This window comes from Magnolia sinica, chromosome 8 (assembly GCF_029962835.1).
Source record: "Magnolia sinica isolate HGM2019 chromosome 8, MsV1, whole genome shotgun sequence".
Classification (NCBI taxonomy): domain Eukaryota; kingdom Viridiplantae; phylum Streptophyta; class Magnoliopsida; order Magnoliales; family Magnoliaceae; genus Magnolia; species Magnolia sinica.
In genome coordinates, this window is record NC_080580.1 from 63629736 (window position 1) to 63635193 (window position 5458).

Sequence of the window (5458 nt, forward strand, 5' to 3'; positions counted from 1 at the left end):
CTAAGAGGTGAAGCTTGTAGTTTATTTTAATATTTTTCTTGTTTTGATTCAAGTTATGCTCTTTATGTTGGATATTTCATAGTTTATGGTTTGATTTAAAGATGTATTTTTTTGGATTTACTTTTATCTATCATTGACTATGGGCATGATAGTTGCTTGGGAACTTCATAAATGCTCTCTCTTATATTATTTGATTGTTTGATCTACAGAATTTTTATTCTACCATTGACTACGAGCATTGTAGATGCTTTGAATTGTCTACAATAAATTTAATAAGACAGTTATACATGGATCATTACTATGAATGTCCATATTTATGTTGGAATTGTCTATGATATTTTAACTGCTCTATCATCCAAATGGATAGATTTGGATTTTGATTCCAATTGAAGTATTGATTGAATCAAGTAAGATGACATTAAGATGACTACAAGGAGATCATTAGCACTCTAGTGTTTCTTTTATTAATAATATTACTTCACAACAATTGCTTTCAATTTTTAGATTTAAGACAGGCTCTAGTTCTAATTCTTAATTAGTTTAAAAGATTACACATATTTAGTCCCTGACATCGATCTCACTGAGATTATCGGTACATCGCAACCCTGCACTTGGGGTACTGTTGAGGGTCAAATATTGCATATTAGACCCCAATTATTACTTGGTTTTATGCACATGATAATGCTTAATGTTCTATTTTAATCATGTTTGTGTTGCAAGGTAAATTCAAGAGCTTGGATTGAAAAGGATGCTAAGATCATGGATTTAACACTCAAGAATCATCAAAGCTGTTAATCACTGATTTGGGGCCCACCTGATATCTGGATATGCTTCAATTTTGGTCAAAACCCCTCAATTTAGGTGGAGAAACAAATGAGCGGTGTAGATTTCTCACAGGCATCACAAGTGGACCCCATGTCTAACAACACACACCAACAGCCAGGCACCAGCCATGCACCTGACTCCTATTCAAATTTTAGTCTCAACCCCTCAATTCAGTGCATGCACACCAACAGTCAAGCACTAGCCGTGCACCTGACTTCTATTCAAATTAGGAGAGGAATCCCTCTCTATTTCGCGGCCGCGCACAGCTGACGTACAACGTCTGTTTGAAAGACGTTGTTGATCACCACCATCATTCGATAGGATGATCCAGACCATTCATCAAGATCAGGGGCCATGTCTGACCGGACCCTAGGTGTGCTTTTGTAGAACTCTACATGTAGATGTACGTGTTTCTCAACAGAAAAATCTCGGCGTTGTTGGACAAGGCCTGTTTACAAGATGGTGGGACCCACGGATGATTTAGATCATCCATCAGGTTGGAGGATCTATAGGGAGTGGGCCACGCATGGAGAAGGATTGAAAGGAAAAAATAGAAAGTTTCGTTTCACAGGAAATCGTAAAATCAGTGGGATTTCCCACCGCGCATGCAAACAGGTAGCCCTTTCGATGCGACTCGATGTGGTCCACCCCTGTGATCGGACAGGATAATCCAATCCATCTATCAATTTGAGAAGAAAAGTTCAACCCCAACCTAGCTTGTTTCGCACTCAGAAAACATCTCATGTGCACGCAAATCGGTCTGCAGCTAGACCAGTCACATGACCTGTTTGCGCAACCTGTTTACGCACTTTCTATTCTCGTGCACGGCTTTGCGAAATAAGTCGGCTGCGTCAAACGCAAACCGACCTGTTGGCCATAGGTCTATAAGAGAAGGGGATGGGAGCAAGAGGAAGAAGAAAGAGGGAGAGAGACGGCCGGCCATCCCTAGCCAGACGCACGAGGACAGCATGGAGAAGCCATCGCCTGAGTTTTTTTTCTTTTTTCTCCCCTTTTCTTATAGTTCTGTTTATGTTCTTTTCTAAGAGATTCTAGTTTAATCATATCTGTGATTGGCTAAACCTCTTAGGTAGGGCTAAGAGGTGAAGCTTGTAGCGTGATGGGTGGTTTCCTATTGCTTTGATTCATATTGATGAACTCTCTTTGATTATAGTTCGATTATAAGGTATACTTTTAGTTTTTAATGATTTGTTGTGACTTAAATTACAATGGATTTGCGATAGCTTTGAATATGTTTTTTTTTTCATTATTGAGATTGTGAATTTAGGAAATCCTATTGTTCACCATCGTCCCCTATGCATGGTTGGATGATGGAATCCTCCCTAACTCTCACTATTCTGTCAGATTGGTTGTGGATTAGTAAATTATGTTGTTTGCTTTGTCTCATATGCATGGTTTTGTGATGGAATCACTTTTAGTTCTAATACCTTTCATCCATTGAGAACTAGATCAAAAGCAGTTCAGATTTGATTTTACTGAAATATCTTCCAATTGGATAAGATGGGACTTTGATTCCAGTTGTGTTCGTGAATCAAGCATAGATCTCCTTGATCTCTACAAGTGAATCCTTGGAAACCCTAATTTCCTACTTTTGAATTTCACAAGTTTTTCACAATTATTCTCTCACATATTTTAGATTAGGCTTTCATCTTCTTCTAGTTCTAGTTCTAGTTTTAGTTACTTTCAGAATACGTACAAGGTTCAATCCCTGTGGATTCGACCTCGGTCTTACCAAGATTATTACTACATTGCGACCCTACAATTGGGGTTGTGAATAAGTTTTTACCGCTGTCGTTGGGGATTAACAGTTGCGTTTTCCTAAGATTAGCTAGTTTTGGGACTAGTTTAAGATTAGGTTTTTCTGTTTGATTTTTAGAAACTAACCTTACTTTCCTATTTTGTAGGATTCTGATATAGCCTTTCTAAATTGGTAATCTCTTTCTAGTTTTTCTGTTTTCTATTAGGATTTGTTTTTTATTTTTAGAAACTTTATAATTCTTAGATTTCTTTTATTTTTAGAAACTATCTAACTTTGTTTTATTTTGTTTTACAGGATTTTAATTAGGAATGTCTAATTTGGTAACTTCTTTCTAATTACCTTTCTCTTTCTATTTCTAGATTTCTATTTCCTTTCTTCCTTTTTAGGTTTAGGTTAAAATCTAAAATTGAGGGCTGAGAGTGTTTCATGCCCAAGTGGGTCTGTGATAACACTCGACGTCTTTTGAGTGAAGGAGGATTGGTTGAGGGGTTATCTATTCACATGATTAGACACCACTCGAGATCCTCAGAGTTAATTGAAGTAATGGCTGCAAATCAACTGGTAAATCAACAACTTCAACCTAGGGTTGAGGAAGTCCAAGATGAGAAGGAGGTACATCAAGCACCCCCGCCTCGTACTTTATGAGATTATTTACAACCGGCAGGGGTCAGTACACCCTCATGCATGGTTTTTCTAGAAAATACAGGACATGGATATCAAGCCAGGGGTAATCCAACTCCTTCCAAAATTTCATGGGCTTAAATATAAAAATCCATATCTACACTTGAAAGAGTTTGATGAAATCATAACCACTCTATATTTTCCTAACATGTCTGACGACACGGTCAGGATGAAACTCTTTCCTTTTTCTTTGAAAGAGAAAGCTAAGACATGGTTACATTCATTATGTCCTCGATCTATTGGTAGATGAAATGATATGACAATGGAGTTCATAAAGAAATTCTTCCCATACCATAAGACAAACACCCTTAGAAAGTTGATCATGAACTTCACCCAAAAGGAAGATGAAACATTCTTCCAATATTGGGAGTGGTTTAAGGATCTTGTCAGTTCATGCCCACAACACAGTTTTGAAATGTGGTGCATCATAAACTTTTTCTATAATGGACTAACATCTCCCATGTGCCAATTAATTGAGACAATGTCTAATGGGAATTTATGAATAAAAGTGTTAATGATGTGTGGGACTACTTTGATAAGCTTGCTGAAAACACAAAATCATGAGACATCTCTCCAAAATCAAGTACCAAGTCTAGGCCGACTCAATCCAAAGAGAAGGGTGGAATGTATCTCCTGAAAGAGGACGATGATATCAATACTAAAGTGGCTAATCTCACCAGAAAACTCGAGACCATAGAATTAAAGAAGGATAAGGTTAAGGAAACTGTTTGTGGTATTTGTGCTTGCAATGTTCACACAACTGAAAATTGTCCACCGATACCTGCTTTTTAAGTGGTGTTGAATGAGCAATCTAATGCCGTGAACAATTACCAAAGACCTTTCAATGGACCTACCTCCAATACATACAATCCTAGTTGGAGAAATCATCCAAGCTTCAGTTGGAGGAATGGACAAACTGCTACCCCTTAAGGTTTCTTAAACCAAATTCTAAATCAAGAGAAATCTTAAGAGGATCTGATTTTAAAACATCTTCAAAAGCAAAAGTTTTTCAATTAGGAGATGTTACAAGCCTTTCAAGACTTTACAAAAGCCATGTAAGGGCTTGACACAAGGAATATGCTTAGGAATAAGGGGAGCCTTCCAGCTCAACCTCTTCCCAATCCAAAACCATAATATGAAGTTAGCGACCCGAGCACTTCAAATCAGATGGACCAAGTTAAATCTATCACCACTCTTAGGAGTGGGAAGACCATCGACAAAACCATTCCGATTAGGGCTGAAAATCTAAGGACCTGGAAGAGGAAAACAATGATAGATCTAGACATGCCCCACAAGAATTAGAACCAAAACTTCAAGGGAAGTCAATTGCTCCATTTCCCCAATGGTTGGTTGCACCAAAACCTCTCTCTAACTCTCAGGACATTCTAGAGGTGTTGAAACAAGTGAATGTCAATATTCCTCTACTGGATGTGGTTAAACAAATACTTTCATATGGCAAATTTCTGAAAGACTTGTGTATGACCACAAGACGAAAAAATATTCAAAAGAAAATCTTCTTAACTGAGAAAGTGAGTGCCATCCTAAAGCAAAATATGCCATAAAAATTCAAAGATCCTAGTAGCCTAACCATACCTTGTGTAATTGGGAATTATCGAATTGAGCACGCACTTCTTGACTTCGGAGCAAGAATAAATCCGATTCCCTACTCGGTCTACAAACAGTTAGGTTTAGGTGAATTAAAACCCACCTTAACCACATTACAACATGTTGATTGCTCAGTTCATGTACCGAGAGGGATAATTGTTGATGTGTTGGTCCAGGTTGACAGATTCTACTACCCGGTAGATTTCATCATCGTAGATACGGAACCCATCAGTAACAAGAGCACTCAAATTCCCATCATTCTTAGTTGCCCATTCCTTACTACTTCTAACACAACTATTAATTATAGGAATGGAGTCATGAGTATGTCTTTCAAGAATATGACATTGGAGTTGAATATCTTTTTCAACATAGGCAAACAATTAGAGGATGATGACGATTTCCACGACTTAACATGATTGACTCTTTCATGGAAGATAGAACACTTTTGACTTATTCCTTTGACCCGCTAGACATGTGCTTGACCCACTTCCATGATTTTGATGATGATATAATTAGGGAGACAGGTGTCATGCTTGATACCGCACCAGTACTTGAAGTAAACCGGTGGAG

The 5458-nt window shown here is 37.8% G+C and overlaps 1 non-coding gene across 1 annotated transcript; it reads right to left on the reverse strand.

Annotated features, from left to right (window-relative positions):
• Window positions 1–3587: 3587 nt before the first annotated feature.
• On the reverse strand, window positions 3588–3694 carry LOC131254487 (small nucleolar RNA R71). Its single transcript, XR_009175600.1, has one exon. It is a non-coding gene; the product is annotated as a small nucleolar RNA R71 (small nucleolar RNA).
• Between the last annotated feature and the right edge of the window lie 1764 nt (window positions 3695–5458).